This window comes from Molothrus ater, chromosome 1 (genome assembly GCF_012460135.2).
Source record: "Molothrus ater isolate BHLD 08-10-18 breed brown headed cowbird chromosome 1, BPBGC_Mater_1.1, whole genome shotgun sequence".
Lineage (NCBI taxonomy): Eukaryota > Metazoa > Chordata > Aves > Passeriformes > Icteridae > Molothrus > Molothrus ater.
Genome location: NC_050478.2, coordinates 13,521,292 through 13,546,674, shown reverse-complemented (window position 1 = coordinate 13,546,674; position 25,383 = coordinate 13,521,292). Strand labels below are relative to the sequence as shown.

The window sequence follows — 25,383 nt, the reverse complement described above, 5'->3', positions numbered from 1 at the left end:
AGAAGAGTGTGAAAGCATGAAACAGCACTGTTTTTTTCTTAACAGGGCATTGTTGTGGGGGAAAATAAATTAGTCTCTAAAGGAAAGAAGCACTGAGAAATTTTGTCTCTTCTCCATCCCCTTCAGAACCCTAGAAAGATGAATATTCTCACTTAGCTTTCCTAAATGACTCTTACTTTGTTGGCATGCCACTAACCTGTTTTTTTTTAAACCTGGTTTATAGAAAAAAATACTGAACTTGGCCAGGTTAGTGGAGCTTGTGTCCCTTGAATGAGGTAAAGTGTACCCTGAGAAGTTATATAAATATGTGGACCTGATTTTTTAAAAAATGTTTAAAATTTTTTAAAATTTCATGCCTCTATGTTCTTCCTGGGTCAAATTCACAACCAGGTTACTTAGAGAGCAGAGTGCCCTTGTGAGAGCTGTGTATCCTCAGGATTCCAGGGTGCACTGAATCATGGATCATGCATGTAGAGAGTTACTCTGGGCTCTGTTTTAATTTTTCCATCTGTGTTCAAAAACACTGCAGGTTTGCAGTAGGGAGCCACATCATTGTTCTTTTTTATTCAGCCTGAGACTGTTGAAGATCCTTCCTGGGGACTGGAATGGCTTAGAAAGAGGGTGAATTTGAAGTTCAAGCGAGATAGCGAGAAATGTCTACTGGGAATACTGAATGCAGTCTGAGGCAGTGGCAGTGGTTATGACTTTGTGAAGCCATAACACCAGTGAGAATGGCATTTTCCATAGGTTTTCAGAAGCCTGCAGGGCCAAGTGAAAGACAGGAGCATCTGTCCTATGTGTTTCTTGGGTTTGTGAGTTAAAAAAATGTCTCTTTTTCTTTCAGAATGAAAGAAAAAAGGGCTTTTTTTTTTACTGTAGGAACCCTAGGGATGGGGCCAGAATTAATTTCAACTAATTGTAATACCCAGCTGAGATTAGGAGCCCTGTTCTATAGAGCATGAGAAGAGGCAATTTTAGAGTAGCAACACTGAATTATCCTTTAAAGCTGTCTCTCAGCATTGACTTATATAGGCAACCTTTGTTGATGTGCCTCCTAATTAGGCACCCCAGAGAAATTCCTGCAGTTAGTGAGATGAATTTGGATCTCAGTGAAATAAAACTTCCTCAAATTTATCTCCTGTCCTTAGCAAAATATGATATAGAAGAACATACAAGCATTTAAATTTTACAGAAATGTGTATTTTTAATCTTGGGGGTTAATCACTAAAACTTTGGCTAAATGCCTTGCCTTGCTTGGCTAAGAAGATGAGTCAAAACCTAATTATTTTCCCCAGATGATTTTCATTTGCACCACCTTTATTAGTTTTGAACACATTTTTACAGCCTGTATTTCAAAATTTCCATTTGTGTATCACAGATGATGAGTATATCATATTTGATGATGCACTGCAGAAATATTGTTTAATTTGGATGACTCTGTTACAGAGAAATAGAAATAATGGTACCATTTACCTGAAATGGCAGCTGTAAAGTTCTGAAAAAATAAGTAATATTTAATAGATAATACTGCATGTGACTAAACATTCTTTTATAACAAGATATGAATGGGCTCTTTTCAGCAGTCCAAAATTTGACATTAGGTTTTGGACATATTTTAATCACTCTCATTCTTCTTCTACCAAAACTTAAAATTTAAATAGTGAAGAGCTCAATTATACTTTTTTCTTTTAATTTGCATGTTTTGTATGGATCTCTGGCTAGAATTGCACTAGGGCAAAACCTAGATTATTTTCAAATAATGATGAAATAGCAGCGTGGCAGAAGAGTTCAGTATAGAAGATTTAATATTCTTAAAAAAATGTTATCACCATTCATTTAATGGTGATAATGGTCTGTGCAAGTTATCCGGAATAACTCTTGGAGCCAGAAATAGGCATTTTCTCACAGACAGTGCTATTCACTCTCTTCTCTAGCAGTGACCTCCCAAAGAGATTCTTCCACGAAGAAGACATTTCTGTGGGGAAAAGGAGGAATGTGAACTTGTGTATCCTGATAAATAGCTGCTGCTAAATTATTAACTGAATATCTCAGCCTCAGTTCTGGCAGTTTCAGCTCTTGCTCTCCTTCAGAGCAGCTTTGTCTTTAAGTGTAATAATTGTTTACCATAGCAGGAACACTGAAAATGAAGGGAACAGGAGTTTACACTTAAGAAAAACCCTTGCTGCAAATCTCTCTTGTTAAGCTGCCCTGACTTAGTTATAAATAAATGAATGTACTGTATTTTGGTTGTACTCAGGTGTGGAATTTCTTTGGATATACTTAGCATTTAGTGGTGAGGTTGAAGGGGGATCTCCTCCTGCTGCACAAGTTCCTAAGAACTTTCACCCATACACCAGTTTTGGCTGGGAACTTGTGCTGGTTTGGCTGAACTTGTGCTGGTTTTAGTACTGTGCATTTTGGCTTGGATTTGCCAAATTGCTGATGTTCACCTCTGGATTGGTCACTGCCAATGAGCTCAGCTCAGGTGAAAGAGGATTTGCAGCAGTATGGAAGGGGAAGGAGTTTGCTGAACCCCAGAGATCCAGGAGAGTGTGTCCAGGGTGGACAGGGAGTCCAGGCAGCTGATGACAAGGGACTTCAGAGGGATTCTTTTGAATGTTTTTGTTTGCCCATTTAGGTAATATATTAAAGATCTTCACTTTCAAGAAGCTGATGCAGAGTCAACATTGCCTACTTGGTTCTCAAAATTCCTACAAAATACCTTTTTTCCCAGTCAGACCCAGCCATCAGCCCCTGTGTGGCTCCACCAGAGCAGGATGGTCTTAAAGGTCATTGCAGTACTTGTCCTTTCTGCTTGTGCTTCACTTTGCTTTCTGTGCTGCTGATGGTTTTGGTTAATGCTGCTTTGACATTAACACACTAATCCTGCTTGAGAAATCGTCCATTCTGGAACTAGCAGAGTTCTTGCTGCCACCTCTGCTGGGCACAGCTCTTAGGGTATTCTCCAGGGTGGGGTGACTATAGGAGAGTGAGAGTTCAGGTATTTAAACTGGGTTTAACTGAGCTAATTTCTGTACAGGGGTTAATCCAGTTTGATACTCTGCACAGGTTAATGTTGTCTCTTCCAAATTAGCTTGGAGAGTTTTCTGCTCTGGAGCAGAACTGTTCTTGGTACTCATACAGGTTTTGAAAGCTGCTTTGTTTATTTGGACTGTAAGTAGATGACACATATGTTTGTGACCCTCCTCTGTCTCCTTTATGTGTTTAAATCCTAACTGGGGAGCCTGGAAATAATCTTGCCTAATTTCTAACAGCCAGAATTTTTTTGAACCATCTAATTTTTCTCATATAAAGCAAGTCCCTGAGCCTATGAATCTCTAGAGTCTTCCCTTGTGCTTATGTCTCTAGTAGTTACTCATTGCAATATTCTGTATTTGCACAAAAATCCTTTTTTTTTTTAATCTGCATTAATGAAGACTTTGAAAAGTGTCTTGGTGATTCTTGGAGCATTTGGGGAGTGAAGAAACAAGAAAGTGAGTAGTAAGAGAAATCCTTCATTTAGTCTGCAGGCACTCCTGAGCAAACTATATTACTAATTTTCTAATTAGAAAGAAGAAAATATCTATAAAGTTAGTGGTGAGTGGCTGTCACTCTACAGCTTAGACCAAGGCCTGTTTAGAGTAACTGGATAATTTTCCATGTCTACTACATAAATTGGAATTGGGTCCTTCAGGAAATTTTTATGAATGGCATCTATAATGTAATATTTTAAAGACTTGTTAACACCTGATAGAAGTTTCTAGTCTGACAGTGTGGGAGGGAGAATATCCCATTGAACACAGCTCTGCTGAATATGTTTTCTTAATAGATCTGTAGATGAAAGTAAAAGACTTCTATAATTGTCTGGCCTGATGTGACCGAGATGAACAAATTTCAGTCACTAATGTTTTTAGGAAGTCTCCTACTTGTCTTTGAACAGTGATGTATAGTACAGGTTATATCATAAATATTTATACACAAATGCAAGTATACATATCCTAAACTTAATGAATGAAAATTTGATTGTGGTCAAATTGAAGATGCAGATTTACAGAGAGAGATTATAATGTGGGAAGGGTAACCTTAACTAGAAAAGAAAAATGTAATTAAAACAAACTATTGCAGATTCATTAATAATGCTTCTACTTCAGAAACAGAGTTGGCATGTCTTCATCTATATTGTTTATTAAAACTTCTCCTTTTTACTTTGATTCTCTCATGCTGTGCTTAGAACTTCTATTTGCTGAGGAATTAAGCATTCACATTTGCTTCCTGAGTCTTTTCTTAAGCTTGTGTCAGACAAAACGAAAGAAAAACAAAGATTGTCTGGAAAATCTAAAGTAATTTAGTTTTATAAATCCTTTCAGGAGATCCTGTGTTTACCAAGTGAACTGCATAGGGTTAATTTGCTAAAGTGTTCTGAAGGACTTGCCCAAATGAGAAAAGAAACATTACCTAGAGTTCTTTGCCAGGAACAAAAGTAAAACAAATCAGTGGCAGGATGAGTGGATCCGGTTAAATAATAATGTCTCTCCAGCAGGAAGTCTGTCTGTCAACTGAAAGGTGAGACAGCAACATAATGACAATGCCCCGTGGATCAACTCTGAGAGTGAAAAAAAACATCCCACAACACAACCCACCCCCAAAAACCCCTCAATGAAAATATAAGATGACAGAATTCACAACAGCATTTTTTTAGTCTTTAAGCTCAAGTGTCTGGAAACACATTTCTTCTCTAGGGTTATTCACATGCAGATTCCTCCTTGTGGTGGAATGCCCCAGGGTAAGGAGAGCAGAATTTGGCCCTTTCTGTTTGCTCACTGAGGCCAAGTGCTGCTTTCTCAGTGAAATACCTGCCTTGGAGCTGTACAGCTGTGATATGCAAGAGTAGCTTTGGCATTTCCTTTTTTCTTTTTTTTTTTGGTTTAGGAGGTGAGTCCTGTGAAAGCTGAAGATTTTGTGTGGAAATGAAGCACGCAGGGGTAGGTGACATGCACGAGCTTTGGCTGGAGTGGGGATGCTTTTGTGACAGCAAAGATAGAAATAAGACTTATCAGAATTAATATCAAGTTAAAACATCCACAAAAGCTTCTCAATCTGGTGCTCTGTTATTTGTATTTCAGTTCTGGATGAGTGCAATGCTCCTGGGACACATGAAAATTCCCTGGAACCAACAGTTGTAAGTGTTCATTGTCTCTGAGAGAAAATAACATGTTATTTAAATATGGATTTAACAGCTGACAGAAGTTTGAAAACTTTGGTCTCTGTTTCTAGAACTTTCAGCATATAATTTTTCAAAATCAGTGTGGTTTTTTTTAAGATATGAAGTCTTCTCACACTGGCATTGAGAAATCCCAAATTGCCATTTGTGTGTTAAAACATCTGCAGGAAACGAAGGTGTTGGGTTGTGCTGCAGCGATGGTTCAGCTCTCATTTCCATTTGGTAATTGCTGTGAAAGGTTTACCTGCTGCAGTGTAGTTTATGTTGTCTGGAAACGCCTCTGTCTCTGTCTGTGGCTGCTAAGCAACAGCCCAGATATTTACTGTCAAACAAATAAAACAAAAGCCTCATCTGCCACTTGGAGGCCCGACCTCATTGTTCCCGAGCCACTCAGCTGGGTCATCATATTCAGTCAGCTCTAAACTTAGTTTTTGACCACACAGTAATTTAACTGTAGGAATCCTTTCAGTCTTCATTAAGTACTTCATTAAGTAGAGAGATTGTAACTACATGGAAGTATTCTAATGCCTCATATATTATTTATTTTAAATTGTTATGTTTTTTCTCCATCAAAGGGTGAAAGGGAAACTTTGTGAGACAGCTTAATTTTCCAAAGTAGAATTACCTTTTTGGTGACCCTGGAACAACAAGGGATTTCTTTAATAAGCTCCTGCCATGATTAGAGCTGAGCCCTTCCCTTCTATTACCTTTCTTGCTTGACCCAAAACAATAACTAAAATGTATTTCTTGGAATTGGTCTGGAGAAAAAAAAAGAAATATAACAAAAAACCCAATTCCCAGAAGGAGCAGTCAGGCAGAAATGTTACTGACAAAGGGAAATTACCATTGAGGCAAGTAGGTAATCAATAGTAATCAAGTTGGTGGCTCTAAAATACAGAAGTTTCCTTCAAGACTTGTATTATGTTTATCTGCAGTGGGTCAGAGGCCAAGTCAGACTAATTGCAATTGAGGTAAGCTTTTCAGAAAGATATGGGGGACATGGAAAATTCAGTTTTTAACAGCTGGAACTTGTCCCCTTCTCCAAGGCTGTGGTTGCTCGTTGCACTCTGTCCCTATGACCACCAGTAAGTGGGTGGCTCCTTGCTGCTCCAGCGAATCTGGCTCCTGGTCGTTCTGGGAACTGCAGGTGGCATCTGTCAGGTATCTGTACAGTCCTACATAGGGAGAGGCCTCAAAAGCACAGAGAAGTGGTTTTGGGAATAACTTGAACAGTGCTGCTAAAGTCTGTTGCCAAAAGTAGGTGCCTAAATATGTCTTTATCCCATGTACAATGCAGCTGATTGTAGGGTTATGCAAATATTTTAATGTAAGCTAGATAAATGAATTTTGGTCTTTTCACCAAGTGTGTGCTGGAAATGGGTGCCTCTGGAATGGTGAAAGAAATATTCAAGGAAGCCATGGCACCAAAATAGCAGAGTGTTCTAGAATTGCCTCTTGCCGTTGCAGGTTTCAGTATTTGTGGAGGAAATAATAAATGAGGCCTGAAAAATAAAATCCTCTAGACTGACTTCATGGATTTTGAAGCAGTTAGTTCCCATACAAAGTCCTGCTGTGTATGAGTTTGGAATATTAATTTTACAGGCTAATCCATCTGGCCATCTGCTCATCTGAAATTCAAACAAGGCTGTGTATTGCAAGTTAGTATCCTATAACAACCAATAGCTATAAATGATCAGCAGAATATGTCATTCTGTCTTGCTCCTCCATCAGTGAATGACTGCGACATGTCATTTAATACTTCAGCCACTGATTATTCCTGATGGGGAGGAAAGGTGAGAAAGTAAATTATTGAGCTGGTAGTGATATTTGGCATGCATCTTGTGGATCCACTTTTTTGTCACTCTCTCCCATGGTCCAATTATTATGGGTTGTGCCAAAGGCTAGAGGAAAGACTGTGTTTAGATCTTTAGATTGGAAGTAGCGTGACAAATAATTTCCTCTGAGAATTACTTTCCTGTGGAAAGAATTGGTCTTGACTGGATAGTCAAGACCAATATTTCAAGCTCTTGACTAGCCTCTGGAAACCATGAATATATGCAGGTTTTTTTGAAACCTAGTAAAAATTTGATTTAATGTGGTCCCAACCACCAAACTGAGGATTTCTGTGCAGAACTGAGAAATTTTTAATTTGTACCTGACTTTATTAAACATTCACTTAGTAGCTCATACTCTCAGACTCAATATCTTTAAATCACCAATATTTGGCTAATAATTTTATAATTCTAACTCAGATATAACAAAGTCAGTATTTTTCATTGTCTTTTAAAAAAAACTTTAAATGTAAATTTTAATTATTTTGTTTGAGAAAGGATGCCTTTGCAAACCATGTGGTTTGAGTAGCTGCTAAAGTCTGTCATATCAGTGGAATGCTTGAAACATTTAAGATTTTTTTGATATTATGATTATATTCTTCTAATTTCTGTAGCTTTTTGATGTGATTATGGCTTTAATTAGGTAATAAATATGAAACTCTAAGCAATAGTTAGTTATTCATTCTTTATGTTCTTATGGTCCAGTACTACAACAAGAAAAAAAAAGGAAATACAGTGTGAGGTAGGATACAGTTCTGAGACTTTTGATATTGGTTTTGGGGCCGACCAACTTTGGTGCCTTTGGAACACTTCACCAGTGAGATACTTAAGAGTAAGAACTTTATTTTTAAATAGAGAAATCTTGTCTTTCCACCATTTTGTTCCATGAAGTAGCCTAATATCTGGGTTTCCACTTCCCAGTCTGCAAAATGCATACAGTCACAGAGTTCATTGAATTCTTAGAAAAAAACCTGAATCAAACCCCAGATTTTCTGAGAACCTAAATGTAATTTGCTCTTGGAGTGATTCCATTAATTTTCCTAGTCTGTGTGAGAAGTGGTAGCAGGAACTGAATCATAATGTTTGGAAAGAACTTTAAAGTATTTAGAAAACTATAAAATATTATTAAGTGTGTAATTAATTGCTGAAATTCATAGTCTTCCTAATGGGTTTACATTGTTGTAGTAGTAAAAGGAGAAATTAGATTGCTCCAGGAAATATATTTTTTTTGTAAATTTTGAAACCACAGCAATTTGGATAGCATATTTTAGCCTACATTATGGTTATGAGTTGCTGCATTACAAGGATTCCACGTAAAACCACTTCATACCATCAAGGGTAACATCTTTATGTAGGTGAATAATAACCATAAGAAATCAAAGATGCTCAAAAGAAATAAAAAAAGGAGGAAGATGAGTGTACATGAGGGAGATGATATTTTTGTTTTCTCTGCTGTAGTTACTGAAAAGAAAAAGACTAATTTCTTTAATCTATTTGATAATGAGGAGGAGTAAGAGAAAGAAATCCTTTTGCTGAGAGCTCTGAATTAGTTTTGTTTGGCACCATTCAGGTGCTGTAGACCAGGATAACAAAGGAAGCTTTCAGTTTGCCTTGTTAAGGTTCACTGAAAGGAAAGAGCGTGACTTTAGGAAGAGTTTAGGTAGAACCTAGAGAGGCAATTAAGTAATTTAAATATTTCTGTTTGCTTTTCACTGGAAGACGACACAGAGTTTGGAAAATACACAGTCAAAAATATTGTGCATTTCCCAAGAAAGCCTGTTATTGCTATTTCCTGCCTTGCCATTACCTAAAAGGAAGAAGCAAATTGTGATACATTTAAAACCAATACCAAAAATCTAAGTGCAAATAGAGTTTTAATTCTGGTGAATAACGAATTAGAAATGGAAGAAATATTAATAATGCAGATTTTAAAGAAATCCCTCATAATATTTAACCTTTTCTGAAACTGTTTGCAAAAATATGTGACTAGAAAACATCTCATTGTAGATATTAGTAAGAAACTTGCTAATCTGATAAACTGATTGTATTGAATACATATTGTTTTCTTCCAAAATATACCTGGTTTTTCTTCTCCTTCTATGATTGTTTTTTATTGAGACTTTTCATTTTAATGTGACTGGAATAATTTAAAAATTGTGTATTGAATACTTTCTGGGAGTCTGAAAGTCGTGGTTTGAGACAAGTCAACAATTAGCATGTCATTTGCAAAATGTTGCTGGAGTGTGCATCCTCATGTCTGTGTCCCAAGGAAAAATGTAAGAACTCTGTTTGGTGCTGACTTACTTTCCATTTTTCTGTTGTTGCTCTGTCTAATGCCTATTCTGACAACTCAAAATGTTGAACAAACAAAGTAAATAAGCACTATGGAAACTATAAATCATAAAATATTCATATGCTTAGAAAAAACTACATATTTAAGTTTCTTTTGGTCTCTTCAGGATGACTTTTGTCTCACTGTTTCAGTTTCAATAAAAGAGACAGCATGCACTAAACAGATAAAATATCCATTTATGTTTGAGGACATTGAGCCAAGTTTTGCTATCAGCTGTACTCCTGTAAGTGCTGTAACTTCATTGGAGTTACTGTGGTATTATCTTGACAGAAGTAGACAGCAATTAATGAGGAATATAGTTGCTGCATATTCTAGGAAATCTTGAATAGTGATATCTAACCACAGGCCAGATTTCTCCCTTCATCTCCAATAGGAAACTAAAGTCAGTCTTGGTTCTAGATGAATTCAGTGGATGTTCATGTATTGCTCTGTGATGCAGGGCAGAGCTATACCAGGACACTTTGATCAAGCTTTAATTTAGTGGTTAGGGCAGTTTCTTTGAAAATAGGGGATGAACACCTTTTATCTCAGGAGAACATATCAACCAAGTTTCCCAGGATCTGATGATATACTTGAGTTGCTCTACTGTCATTTAAAGCAGGGGCACTGACAGTTTTTCCATCAATGCTGAAAGTGTGCAGCATTTCTTCTCACAGGAGAGAACAGATAATCTACCTCACTGCCTATGTGGTGGAAAGTGCCACCATTCAAGAGCTGGGGCTGTTTTTCTGGGATTTCAAAGAAATGAGAGGTGTGAAATATTTCTACATGACTGAACTTGTGTTAGTTATTCAACTGTCCCTCACCAAAAAGGCTGAAAGAAACCCTAGAAATTTTACAATCAAAAGAGTGATCTCCATTTATTGGGTTACAGGTTCAGAACTATTAGAATGCAGTTACACACCCATTAGACACATGCACAGAACATCAATGGGTTTGGCTGCCAAAACTTGTGTTTTTATCAAAGTGATTTACCCAGTAATTCTGTACCTGCTGGGTGTGTGCATGCAGGTATTATAGGCAGTAAGGAGACAAATGATTGAAAAATGCAGTTATTTTTTCAGGTGTCGTAGAACAGACAGTCCCAATAATTAGGGAAAAAAAAGAAAGGAAAAAGGCACTGTAGAAAGTGAGATTTCTTGGACATAGACCTTGCTGTATTCCAAGTGGAGAATGCAGGGAATTTGTACCTGCAGTGTAGTCAATTATTGGAACAGGAGGATTTACATCAGAGGAGCTTGTGCTGCTGAAATGTCATTGCATGTTCTACAAAAGAGTTTACAATTTAAAATGTAAACAGTCCTAGAATTTAGTGTTTTCAGATAACCTAAATCAGCTGGTAAAGTGTCAAAGCTGCTCATCAGAAAAAGCCCAAAGTAAAGCAGGAGACACGTGGAGAATAAGGAGGCAGAGGTCAGCAATGTGGCAGCTCCTGGGCAGACAGGAAAGCTGGTTTTGTAGTGATGAGCTGGTTTGAATGTGACAAGAGAAATCCTTCTCCCCTGCTCACTGCATGTTAGGAAAGAAAGAGAGTATTTTAAAATCTGAAAAGGATACTTGTAGCAAGGCAGAAATATCCCTCAGAAAAAAAAAGAAAGAAAAAAAAGAAAAAAAGATGATTTCTTGAAATATAACAAAAGTAATTAGATTTTTCTTTCAGTTCAAAGTTGTTATTTCTCAGGTAATCTTCGTCATTTTTATTGGATGGTGGAACGTATTTTTCAAGTGCTATGCGGTTTACAAAGTTTAAGAAACCTAGTTAGAGAACAAAACTTTTATTGTCTGACTGGTAGAACCAGTCATGTGGCTGGAAAAGTGAATTCCAAATGTTAAGTCCACAAATGAATGAAGAACAACTCATGTGCATCCACTTATATTTGGTTTTTTTATAAGCAATGAAGGCTAAATTACTATGAGGGATTCACAAAAATTACGTCTTGCAAACAGCCTAAATGTGAAAATTGAGCCAGTTCCTTGTGAATGTAATTTAACTAGATTTGAGTATGAGAAACAGATGTTCTCTGTTTACATATATATATTTTGAAATGCATTAGTTTTTACAAAAAAAAATTGTTATTGTTCACATGCAGTCAGGAAATCCTGAGTAAAGACTGATGACTGTCTCCTCTATCTTGCATCTGATCTAGAGGCCTTCCCTGTGCAAAACAAGTGTAAAATGCTGCCAGACTGATACAAACAAAAATGATAATGTTAGACAGAGAGGAATGCCCAAAAGAGTGGTGGTTGTATTAGCAATGGTAAGCCTTGGGTCAAACCAAGCTTTATTTTTAAAACTATGACTTGCAACCCAAGTTGCTTAATTACTTATGAGCCCTCTATTAAAACTCCAGTAGTTGCAATGAGACAACTAAATACCAGCACTATCTTCACTAAATCTAACATAAAATTTTCCCATCATGTGTCTCACAGATCTAAAAGAAAATTATAATGTCAGTACATGGGATTTCATTCGACTGTCATCTTCCATGCTAGCAAGTTACCAAAAGTGAATAAAAATGAAATAATTTGTAGATGAGAACTCAGCAGGAAAGGACAATGCTGTGCAGTGAGAATGAATCTGGATAATCAGCTTTAACTCTAGAATTCCTCATTGCTATCAATGTGTGTCAGTAGGCTGTCATTACTCATGCCACTATTAAAAAAGAATCAATTTTACTGCTGGAAACAAGAATCACTCCAGGCAGAAACTTCACAAACTTTTAAAGATATTTCTTGTTTCATCTGAAATGTTTGGGCAGAGGATTGTTCATTTTAGTATTAAAATAGAAAAAATACTGATGCATTAAATTTCTGCTGATTTGGTACAAGAGCAGTATCTGCTGCAGTGCTGTTTGCAAAGTCATCAACCATCTGTTGATTTTTTTTTTTTTCCTAAGGAAGCAGAAATCATTGTGCTTTTTATTTGAGAATATGATACATACAAGTCTGTGGATTCTTACGTTACCATAAACATTGTTTCTTCTTCAAGGTCTGCAGCAAGTGTTTGAAGGAAGTCTGTGATGTACAGCAGAAGTTTCTTGGCTGGCAGTTGGGCTCTGGCAGTGGTCACACAGCCACGTTTAAAATGAGCAACACATTAGGGGTTGTCAGGTTGGCCTCACCATGCTTGAGAGATCACTCCACTGATGTGGGTTCTAGGCGTGCATGTGGCGAGAGTAAACTTCACTTAGAGTAAGATTCTGGAATTATTTTTCTCCAACAGTTTGTGTACTCACCAGAGTGTGCCCCCTCCTTTAGCTAATATTTGCAGTAACTTTATATGTTAAAACAAGGCTATGCAGTAGCTGTTGGTAGCTTAATCATGTGGCTAAAAAATTAACCTTTGACCTCTCTTAGCCTCATCAGGAAATTGATTTCAGGAGCTATTCCTTAACCCAGGATATGTGGTTAAAGTTAAACATCACTAATAGGAAGTCTAGTAACAGGAAACGTGTGAATGCTAATCCATACAAACATAAACAAACCTTTGGCTTACACACAGTTTTATTGGAATTTTCCTCTTGACTCCCTTTCCTCCAATAAGCCAGAAAAAATCACAAGCAGCTTGTTAAACTCTTAGAAAAAACTTGAGGGTTTTTTTGTTGGTTATAGGTTTGGATTTCTGCTAAAGGAGACTTTCAGACTTAGGTAGACTTTTGTTAATAATAATTTCTGGACAGTTACAATTCATCTTCACTGCAGTTCTGATCAATGAGGCCACTAGAGTGCTGATCAAATTTTTAGGCAAAGTACTAAGTGGGGAAATTTCTTTTTGTGTAACAGAATTGGGTGATTTAGAGAAAAGGGGCTGACAAAGAAATCTCTTTCCATAAGGTTATTTTGAAATATTTTTATTAAAAATTGTCAGAAAGTCACTGAAATGAATATAATTTCAGGACTGAAAAGTAACTTTGAGAATTTGAAACATTTTTATTGTTTTCATTGAATTCCAGCTACATTTCATTAGGAAAACAGGCTGGTGGGACTTGCAGCTAAACACAAGCCAGATAATCACCACAGATATAAGTACAGGCCTTACCTTGGAAACCTGTGACTTATACTTTTCTCTTCATACTAAATCAACAAAACCTTCATGTTCATATTGAGCTCCGCTGAGTTCAGTGGGATAGTGTGCATGTCCATTGACACAGATCAGCTTTCAGGATTAGGGCCAAAGTGACTTTTCTGGGAGGAGTTTCCTTGAAGTCAGAGGAGGATCTTGTGGGAACAGAAAAAATAGTCTTTGTCTGACAAAATTCTTTCTCAAAACAGGAAAGAACAAGATAGCTGTAAAAGAGTAGCTTACAATCTCTCTAGTTCCTCTTTTGTCCTGTCCAGGTTGAGTAAATCTGTGATATTCATAAAATAAACCCAGGCAAAACATTTACTATGCATATTAAAGCAGGGGATTTGTATGGCATTAGAATAGTGTCATAATGATATGTGTTCACTTTTTTACAAAATTGGTTAACTCACAAGGCACACAATTCATGGCTTTACTTTGCAGATAATTTTTTCCTTAGGGAACATTTTCAAAAGAGTTCTTAAGATGTACTATTATGTTAACTTCAATAAAAATGTTATTGTGCGTAAAATGAATATCTGATGACTATCTAAAATGTGTTTAATGATTAACAGCTGTGAAGTAAACTGTAAACATATCAGTCCAGCCTTGTTAAATAAATTTGGAATTAATTCAATTTGCCTTAATGCAGTGTCTCCTCTAGAGATCATAAAAGCTTCTCTTTGGGGTTTGATGGTTCTTTGAGTATTTGGTTGATTTTCCATTTTTGGAGCCCTGTTTGCAGACTAATGTATTGTATTCACTCCACTGTAGTCCAAAGGCTCTTTGCTTATGACATCCAGGCAAACTTGTAAAGTTGATTTTGATCACAGCCTCATTAAACACATGTTTTGCAAAGTGAGAGTGATGAGTGAGGAATATGCAGCCTGCAAGAGCCCTCCCACTTAAATGTTATAATAATACTAATAAACTGAAGAAAAAGTTGCTATGTAGAGGCGTGATAATATTTATACAAGCAACTCTTACAGCCTGATTCTCTCATTAGTCTGGTGCTGTTGGAATAATTCCTGAATTCAATAAATTTAAATACAACTCGAGATTTGATCATAAGTTAATGGAATTTAATGAAAAGCTATGAAGAAGAGGTGGAGTAAGCATCAGAGTAGTATTAACCAACTTTCTCTTTTGTTTGTTTGCTAGCAAAAATCAAAGAGTTCCCTTTTTAAATATGTTACTATTTGGCAAGGGGTTTATCAGTTCCCTGTAATATCAGTTTTACAGTGAATTTCAATCAGGCAATAAATTTACTATTTTAAAATATTTGAACCTTGTGACACTAGTCTTTTTCTATAGGAAATAAAACTCCATGTTTTTCTTATAAAGCTACCTTTTTCTCCCCCCCCCCCCCCCCCCGCCCCCCCGTTCAAATATTGCTTTATGTTTTCTGTTAAAAAACTGCTGGTACTCATGAGAGAGAATCTGTCTTTATGATGCTTGTGTTGATAGAACAGATAATGCTGTCAACGTGTCAGTGTGAGGTACAGTCCTTTTTTACTTCATGACCTTAGCAATGGAATTATAATGAGGAATGTAATTTGCCTAATTAAAAGGTCATCTGTAAGATACAGCTGTCCCTTGTGCTGCTGGAAGGAGCACAGAGTTGGGCAGGTGCACCTGGTGAATCCCTTACTTCCCCCAAGAAGGAAAAGTCTGGTAACTCACCTGAGGAGGCTTTGTAGTTGTAGATGCTGGAATATATGATGAGGAATCAGACCCAAGTTTTACACTTCAGGCACAAGATTATCTTCTGATACTTTAAAGGGTAATGCTGCCATCCTCAGGGATCTGGACAGGCTGGACAAATGGGCTGACAAGGACCTTACAGAGGTGGACAAGGAGAAGTGACAGGCCTGGCACCTTCAGAGGAACAAACCCATGTACAACATAGGTGGGGGCCTAACTTGCTGGAGAAAAGCTTTGCAGAAAACAGCCTGGTGTCTTGGTGGATGCCAAGTTGTCACGAGCCACAAACGTGCCCTTGCAGCAAATGCTCAATGTATCCTGGGCCATATGGGGAGAAATGTTTCCAGCTAGTCAAGGCAGGAGATCCTTCCCATTCTGAAGTACTGATGAGGCCACTCCAGAGTGCTGTGTCCAGTTCTGGGCCCCTAAGCACAAGAGAGACATGGACATACCAGAGACAGTCCTCTGAAGGGCCATGAAGATGATTAAGTGACTTGAGCATCTCTCCTGTGAGGAAAGGCTGATGGAGCTGGAAGGGTTTAGCCTAGGGAATAGAAAATTCAGGGAGGCACTTCTCCACATAAGTAAATATGTAAAGGGAAAGTGCAAAGAGGGTGGTGCCCAACAAGACAAGAACAATGGGCTCCATCTGAAGCAGGACTTTCCTTCTGAACATGAGGAAACACTTTTTCACTTTGCAGGTTGCTGTGCTGGCACAGGGTGCTCAGAGTCTCCCTCCCCAAGATATTAAAAAACTGTCTAGTCATGGGCCTGGGCCACTCTTTGTAGGTGATCCTGTTTGAGCAGTGGGGTTAGACTGGATGACCTCAAGAGGTTCCTTCCAATGTCAACCATTCTGTGGCTCTGAATGAGTCCTGTATTTGTTTTCGAGACTTTCATGGGCAGTTCATCCAGTGACAGATCAAATGAAGGCTATATGTTGTTGGAGCAGCCACTTATTGAACATGTGAAATAAAATAGTTGGCCAAGTCTTGAGTGGAAATGGAAACCTTAAGTAGAAGAATATGCAATGTACGGCTGTGGGGCTGCTAGTTTTAGTATTTCTGTTATTACTTAGATTTATGTAATGGAATGAGTTCACTACACACCTAATGGACAGGTATCCTAAAACTGTAAATTTACATCTCATTTAGTTCCAAATTATACTCCTTCTGGTGTTCTTAGACTTATTGGTACTAGAAGATTCGCTGTTCTGTTAACTTGTCCTCCAACATTTAAGAATATTGTAAGAAACACAATGTATAGGATGTCAACCTCTAGAGACAGTAGTCAAGCAAATCCTTTTACAGAAAAAAACAATCAATAATCTAGTTTAATTGTTAGATTCTTCTAAGTTTTTTATCCATCATAATTCATAAAACTGAAGCTATGACAAAGACAAACCAATATTTTTTGATGTTACTATAGTGCATGCCTAAGTAAGCAATGGGCTCTAAATGAACTTTTTCACATCAGGAGTAACCTGTAGCTAGAGTCTGTGGCTCGGTCCTCTTTCTATCTTGTATGGACTCCTGCTTCTTCAGCTGTGGGGCTATTTCACACTTGCAGTGGAATAATTTAGAATTAAAGGCACTTAACTTTCATTAATTTCAAGCTGTTGTAATGATCATATGGGCTACACAACACATATTTGAAGTAGTTTGATAAATGTGTGCATGAAGGATGTGATGAGCTATTGCAGGTTTACAGTTTTAGAAGTGCTGAAGGAAAGGCAGCATTTTTTTGTGTTCCAATAGGGCTAAAAAGTGTTATAAATGGATATTTCTTATCATAGCATTATGGCTATAGCCAGAAGTAAATGCGTATGAACATTTTAACAAAATGTTCCATCTTTCTTAACAAAATCAATGCAACTCCAAAGAACTGTCATTTGGTTTTGAATACAGCAAATTCTGTTCAATGTTATCATCACAATGCAAATGAGTTTGGAGCTCCTTGACCACATCAGTATGGTGGGAGAAACCTATCAAAACCCAGGGATATCTTAGGAGCTCTGAAGAGGATGGTGGCTCCACACCATAATAAGAGATAATAATCTCTTCCCCATTACTAACCACTTCCTCATGGCTGAAGGTCTACACTACATGCATTTGACAGCTGTTTAAAATATACACAGCCCCCAAAGTTGCTCTTGTAAAATAAAGTAAAAAGATTTTGAAGCCAGAAATTGAGAGCAGAAACTAAAATTCTCTGCTGCTTTTCATTCTGCCTTAGTCTCTGAAATTTCTTTTTAAAGCAAGTAGCTTAAATTTTGGGGCATGGCATTAAGTCAACCCATAATATTTTGCCACAACTCCCTTAATTTCCAAGCCCTTGTGTTTGAACTCAGCGTCTCTGTGTTTCATTTGGTGGTTTAATATGTTTTCTTCTTTTCCTGATATATTTGAGGCATCTCTGTGCTGAGCTCTCTCATCTGAAAGAGGCTGACAACATATGAAGGCAGAGAAGTATCCTTTGATGAGAAAATGCAAATCCCAAACAAAACATTTGCAGAACCACTAATAACCATTTCCATACAATTAAGCAATGATATGGTATTTATTACAGAATGACTCAAAGGTAAAGCAGACTCCTTATAAGAAATCCAACAAAACCTTCGTATACACCCACTCCACTTATTTCTCTAGAGGGTAATTTTTACCTATTACAATTAGTGTCAGGACTCCATCAGTATTTGGTGGAAATGAGGTTTGATCTCTTTGGTCTCAGGAATGACTTGTGAGTGGTTTAAGGAGTTGCACAGTATAACAGGAAACTACTTTAGCAAATACAGTCAGAAGGAATTTCTAAATTTGGAAGAAGGTGTGGTGCTCTAAATCTGATATTCAGAGATGCTGGGTAACCCCAGCTATCATTAGTTTTCATGGTTGTAAATTCAGCACTTTGAAATGAGGGAACTGACAATGCCAAAGTAACCAAAACCTTGGAGAGTTTGGGAAGTATTAATCTTATTTTAAATTTTACTTTGACTTTACTGTTACAGTTTTGGCTACTTCATTAATTAATTTTCGCAATACCATTTGATAAAGAAAAGATATAGATCTGTGAGCTTGGCTTTTTTATTTTTGTATTTTTAAATACTGCCTTATTTAGTTCAACTTATATTTTAAAATAATTAAATTTAGCAGAAACTATTTTAATCCTTATTGAACCGTTATTCAAAGCTGTGGATATTATAATTACATTTAATTATAATGAGCATGGTTAAAAAATCCTAGTTAGGTTTGGGTTTATAAAAACCACATCAGTTTACGGTGCATTTAAAGTCTGATATTCTACTGTATTAAATCCTGTTTATTTCTACTAGTAGAGTTTGGCTAGGAAAATGAATTCAAACCAAAGTTCAGCTATGGTATTTTTCTGTGTCTAGTAGAAACACAGATCCTATAACACCTCCTATTCAAGAGTGAATGCTTTAGGCACACTTCCATTTCTGATTTGGATTCACAAAGGTTGAAGAAAATACTTTACCAAAATATCATTTTACTTCTCTGCGTTGCAAAAATCAGAAAAGGAAGCTAAGATGGAAAAAGCTGAAGGTCCTTTTTACTGGTGGAAAACAAAGTAGCTTCATTGCAGGGTATATGTGGAGTGCTAGGAGAAGAAGAATTTAAGTGTACTGAGTCTAGACTCCTGCAGTGTCTTGTCTCCATTGTCAGCAGAAGATTGGATTGCGTTCAAAATTTCTAAGCTAATAATTATGCTTTATTTATTAAGTCAGACAGAGGCTGACTCATTTGACTTAACAAAATCTAAGGTGTGATCGATCTCATTGTAGTGTAGATCAGCAAAAGTAGGTTAGATGAATCATCTTGAAATGCTTGTTTTTCTCCTTGAACTTAAAAAATCCTAAAACAACCCAAATTAACTAGCTCAAATATAAACACCTACACTCTAGGGGATTAAAATCAGATGAAATCTACCAAAAATATTTCCAGTTTGGTCCCAGGTGGATAAAATAGGCTTTAGTATGTTTGCTCTGGTTCAGTCTTGGTCTTTACAGGTCACGTAGCTGAGATGCTGCTCTGTACTGAAAAGCCATCCTTAAAAGTTTAAGATTTTGGGGCATACTTCTGCTAAGTCATACCTACAGGTGATCAGTGTGCTTGTAGTTGACCTCACATGGCACAGACCTACCTAGAGCACCTGGTTCAGTGGGAGGAAGCACTGTCCCTCCAGATTTGTTCCTCTTCTGACCACCACTGGCTGGTGGGTCAGCTTTCTCAAAGACTTGCAGCCAGCAAAAGCAGGAAGTGTTAGTCTCTGTTAGAGACTATGACCAAGGAAAGAAATACTTGGGATATTGAGGTGTCTCCAAGATAGAACATCCCAAGAGAAGGATGTTTGATCTGGGAAGCTTTGGGTTTCCTTTTATGCTGTAGGAAAGTAACTCAGGAAAGGTTCATGTCATACTGAAGGGGTGGCAAAAGGGGGACCTACAAGTTGTCACTTCTGTTTGAGAAATGCTGCAACTGTTGCCATGCCAATTATATAAGGAGATCTTTCTGTAGGTCAAGTGGCTCTATATTGTTAATGTATCTGAAAAAACCCAAATACTGAGGACATCGATAAGGTTCAGGCATACACGTTTTATTAGGAACAGAAAAGGTGTAGGAGTCTCTGAGTGTGTTGAAGAGATTATTTTCTTAGGCTTTGTGTTTTGCTGGTTCATTCCTTTTGATTTTGAAAATCCTTTTTATTTTTTCCCTTCAGTTTCAGACCAATTCTTTAACTTAAAATTATCTTGCACTGTCTCAAGGGAAAGAGCTGAAACTGCTCCTACAGTTTTCTAGCTTAGTCCTCTCCATAACTTCCTTTTCAGAGTTTAACTCAGGATTTGCCAATAATTGACCATGAATTCAATTTTTTTTATTGACCCTCTTTTTGTAGTCTCTTTTTGCACTTTCCTAAGCTTGCTATTGTTGCCTTGATTATGTATCATGTAAGGAATTGAATTTCTTGGAATTAAGCTGATTCTTGATTTCATCAGTGGTAAATCCCCATCAAGTTAGATCTATTTTTAAACTCAATTGGACTAGTAATTGTCTTTAACAAGAGATTTAATGTATACAGAACCTGAGGTAAAGAATGCGTTTTTAATTTACTTCCAAAGTTGCTATGAAGTTACTTCAGGTTGCTGTAATTAACCTGTAGCCATTTCTTCTGTCTTCTATAGCTTTGTACCAAAAATAAGCAGTTGGATCCCCCTGTGGTTCTCCTCTAGCATCTGCTGCTCCTCTGTGTTTCTACTTGGCTCCACAGCTCGGATCCATGTAGCCCTCCTGTCATCAAACACTGGGCTGTTCCAGTAGAGCATCTTTTAGTTCTCTGGTTCTTCCTGTAAATCTTCAGGTTTGTATGTGCAGGAGAGGAATTATTAAATAGTTTATATTGGCAATTATATATCTTATCTCTCTCCTACTTTAATTTGGGATATAACTGAAGCAGTGTTTTAAAAGGGGGTGAAGCTAAAAGCAAGGCTCTGTGACCTAATTGGGTTGTGCATATTTTGAAATTGTCTACAAGGAAGCAATAGTTTTCTAAGGGTTATAATTCTTTCAGTGAGTGAAAGAGTCATTTCATGACAAATGCTATTATACTTCAAAGGTAGAGGGAAGAGGTGAAAGTGAAGCCACTGCTTGTACTAAAAATTGAAAGTCACCCTACCAGTGCTCTTTACTTTCAGAGTAAAACTGACAAGTCTGAAATATCTAGTTCAAATGTTTGCCATTGACTAGCAGGCATTTGTTTCTAAAGCTGGTAGAAGCAGTTTTCATTCTTTCTGCTTTCTCAGTGATTGATCTGTTTCTTTCTGGTTTTCTTTTGGAGAACTTAATTGCATGATTTTTTTTAAAAAACAAGCACATCAAATGTCACAACATTTGCATAATCATAAAAATGTCAAGCATTCAGTGTATTTGCAATATGCCAGAGACCTATACTAGAGAACATATTTTTTCATCTGATTCATGTGAGTCTCTGCCTTTGAATGGGCATCTCTTTAAGAGGTGACTAGTGGTTGCTACAGATTATTCCCATTAGGGAAAAAAACAGTTTTTCCCTAAAGTAGAATAAAATTGATCCTTAAAAGCAGTAGATCCTAAAAGAAAAGACAGATGTAAAAGGTCATCTAAGAAAAGGAAATGTTACTGATAGAATCATAGAAGTATTTGGGTGGGAAGGGACCTTAAAGTATATCTAGTTCCACCCTCCCTGCCATGGGTAGGGACATATTCCACTGCACCAGGTTGTTCAAAGCCCCATCCAACCTGGCCTGATGCTGTGTTGTGTCCTGTGCAGATTTTGGTGTCTGGCTGGCCATATTGATCTCCAGCTGCGAGAAGCTGGAAAGCTGGACCAAAAATTTCAGTGCCTGTCATAATCTGGATACTGCCATATGTGTCTTGGGTAGTATTTTTTTAAAAATATAAATAGTTGATCAATGCTGTATATTTAAGATGACTAAATAACCTAAAAAGCATCTGGTACATGCTAATAAATATATTTTTTTGATTGCATCTAAACTTGTGCAGAATCCAAACTTTGTTCCTCTGCTGGTACTAATTGCAATAGCATAATTTTGGTCAGTAATTTAGTGGAAGGATTTGGAACTGTGAATCTCAGTTGTAGTAAGGATGGGAAATGGGAGTTTCAGATACCCTTTGTAAAGCAACTATTATACATTCCTGTGCAGTCCCTTCATTTTTCTTGGCTGTTACAGAGGAAAATAGCCTCAAAATACAATTAAATACATTAAAATTTGAGCATAGGAACCCAATGTATTGTCAGCGCAGAAATTTTCTTCCCAACACCCTCTTCTGGATTGTGTCCAGAGCTTTTCACTCGATTTGTGAAAGCTGCCTTCATTAAGCTCTTGGCTGCACTTGGTGAGACTGTTATCTAAAGATTCCTTGGCATTGTTTTTTCCATGCATGGAAAGCCATAGACACAGTGTGCAGTGTTCTGGTACAATCCAGGAGAGGAAAGCAGGCTTGCTGTGAGCAGGGGATCTCCTCCTCCCTACAGCCTCTAAATCTCCTAATGGGTTTTTCTGAGGAGTGCCCTGTGGTGTCTCAGGACATCTCTGTCTTACTGTCTTTGTTCAAATAGGCAGATTGCACTTGCCTGTGAAAATACAGTGGAGTATAAATAGGTCACACAGATGGCAAAATGTGCCAAACTGGTAACTTTCTCCCTCCAAATATGTTTATGGAGAGCAAAGGTCTTGTAAACCCCCTCCATTTTTACTAAGGACAGAGTCATTACAGGTAGCTTTCCCTAATGTCTTCTTCCTTTAAGGAATAAAATTGTGTCCCTGCTTGGCTCACTCTTCTACTCTGTGATGAATCTGAAACAATGCCAGCTGGTGTGGTGGCACCAGGTCATGCTCCCTGGATATGTGCTGCAAGAAATGGGTCACATAGCAGCAGCTGCCATGGGGCCCTCAGGGGTTAGACACCACTGGGTAAGAACTGCCAATCAATGTCTGGATCCACATCCTCTGCGCTTCTGACCTGTTCTGTCCTGAGAAAGTACTTTTATGCTGCTTTTTCCTACTTTTTTTTTCCTTCTCCCTACAGATACCTTTCTGAACCTCACAGCATGTTTGATGTTCATTGACAGAGGTCATGTGAAGCTGCATATCCCTCTCCAGGAGCAGAAAGGAGATCACAGTGGCTTCAGTCTGCAAACTGTGAGTGAAGGGGAGAGATGTGCCCACGCCCACATGGACCTGCTGCAAGAGGACATTTTGCTCATTCCTTCCACTTCAATTCTCCTCACATTCTTCTCTAGCCTAGGAAATTTGACTTTGTCTCCTGTAGTGTTTGAACACCTGTATTCTTTCCTCAGATACTGGGTATTGCTTCACATTCCCTGAACTGATGATGGGATTCTGTCAGAGATATCAGAGGACATGGATTTGGCAGTGGTAAGCCCTGATAATAAAATCATTACAAGTCAGATTTTGTAAGTCATCTGCTGGATATCCAGATCCCAAGGATGGACTCAAATATACATGTGAATATTTCAGAAAACATTCCCTGTAACTGTAGTATAGAATGAACTGTAGTATAGAATATTTCCTTCAAAATCCTGAGCACTGAAATAATGTGTGTAATATGTACTATTCTGATCATTAAATTCTGCTCTGTGCCAGTTCTCAACATGTAAGAACAAGTCCTGCCTTTACCATGGGGATGTGATGAGTAGCAGCAGAGAAGCAGTGCTTCCCTGCAGAACAGTAAGACCAGTGGAAATAGTCAGAATTTGGGTTTTGAAAAGCAGAAACTAATGTGCATGAATGTAAAAAACATAGACAGCTTTCTAAATTATTTTCAGGTGTCTTCTTTAATTCATCTGTAAAGATGAAAACAATGTCAGATTTTTCCAAAGTCTCTTTTTAAAATGAGTTTTGAAGGCAGTTTCCAGGTAATGTACATTTTCCATTCAGCAGGCTCATGTGATGCCATGCAAAGTTCCTATCCTGCTCAAGGCAATTTAAGATTTGATGTTGATGTCATGAAGATGGTAGCAAAATATTTCAGGTGTACACTTAGACCTCAGGATCCATCCCTGTCAAATGGAGCTGTGTACAGCTGGGGAGTGTGGAGGGGTTTTAGGACAACAGTTTCTGCTCTGCCAGGAGTATTTTGTGGCTTGATGTGGACATCCCCATGGGAATTGCTGCCTCTGAAGTTGGTAGAAGGGGTGTTAGGGTGTACAGTGTGTAACAAGGGGACAGCCACAGCTCTACTGTGGAGGTTGAGGCAGGGCAGCTCTTATATAATGAGTCAATCTTATTCTTATCTCTTGTGAATCAGAATTGCAAAGGGAGTGTGTGTTGTACAGCCAGCACAATATTATGTCCTCCACCTGAATTTGTAGATTTGCACTTAAACATCCCCAATCTGCTCTGTGATTGGCTATCCAAAATGGAGTTTTCACATTAATTGTGCAGGTGATTCATTCTGCCTTCTTGTTTCTTCCCCTAGGAGACCAGTGGATTTCATTCCTTAGCTAACACAGTCAACCTTCAGAAAGCACACTGTCTTTGCCTTATGACCTCATGTAAAGTTGGTAACTTTTGCATGTCAGGAATGAAAAGGAAATGTATAAACAACATGGGAAGCATGGTAAGGTGTCAAGGAAAGGGGAACAAATGAGTGTGAACTTTATATCTCTTTGTGGGTGACTTGACTGAGATACAGATAGAAGGGACAGATCTTTTTACTATTACTCCTCAGAATCAAAGGATAAGAAATTGCTGTGCTGGAGGTCACTTCATCCTGACTGCCTTCATATACAGGTGATTTGTTTCAGTGCACAGGGGCATATCCTGCAGTGTTAAGATCAATGGGAATGTTGCTGCTGAAAATAGGAAAAGCATTTTATCTTTGTTTCTGATAACTGATGTCACAAGATCTTGGAAGGGGTTTTACTGCTCTTAAAAACAATCTGAACTTCCTGGTGCCTAATGCCTCCATTGTAAGTGGCATTTCATCAGGATGCTGTGCCTTGTGAATCCAGGGAGAAGGTTATACTCTGGAAAGGCATATGAAGCCAGCACTTAGTGAGAAACAAGTAATTAAGACATCTGGATAGAGAAGGACGCATCAAAAATAACAATTTAACAAAGTAGGTGTCTGACAACAAGAAACAGGAACTGGGGAGGTGAGGTTTCAGATGAACTCATAGAACAGAACAGTCATGGTTATACTGGAGCCTCAACTTGTTGCACTCTCAGCTGCTCTTTCCTCCCTGGAGCCTTTCCAGCCCAGATGGTGCAGCTGAGGCTGCATGGCCTGAGGCAGAGTGTTGGAGCAGCAGCATGTTGTTAGCTGGGTTAGCAAAAAATTGTCTTTTTTTTTCTTTTTCAGCCTATGTACTCTAAGTTGAGGCCTAACTCTGGGCTTACTCTTTTCCTGTGGTTGAATCCATAGAGAATTGTGCTGTAATAATGGCAGCAGATTGTATATTTTCTTGTCTTTGGATGGCTTGACAGCAGGCCAGTGATAGCAGTTTTCAGAGCAATAAGGATTACCTGTCTGTTATATTTCCCTTTCCCCAGTTACTCCTCTCCCCAAGCCAAGTTATATTTTTTTAAACACTTGGGATTTCTTGTGCAAGTTAACTTGCTGGAGCCTGTGCAAACCTGGGTTCTGGTTGTTCCAGTGGAGCACTGTCAAGT

General features: G+C 37.9%; 1 long non-coding RNA gene across 1 annotated transcript in view; it reads left to right on the top strand.

Moving 5' to 3' along the window:
- Positions 1 to 25,383, top strand: part of LOC118684153 (uncharacterized) — a 66,533-nt gene that overhangs the window by 3,168 nt on the left and 37,982 nt on the right. Inside the window, exons 2-7 of the long non-coding RNA XR_004979779.2 lie at positions 4,930 to 4,982; positions 5,124 to 5,179; positions 20,371 to 20,546; positions 22,775 to 22,887; positions 23,046 to 23,124; positions 24,188 to 24,328. This is a non-coding gene — a long non-coding RNA (uncharacterized LOC118684153). The remainder of the gene's footprint in view (positions 1 to 4,929; positions 4,983 to 5,123; positions 5,180 to 20,370; positions 20,547 to 22,774; positions 22,888 to 23,045; positions 23,125 to 24,187; positions 24,329 to 25,383) is intronic.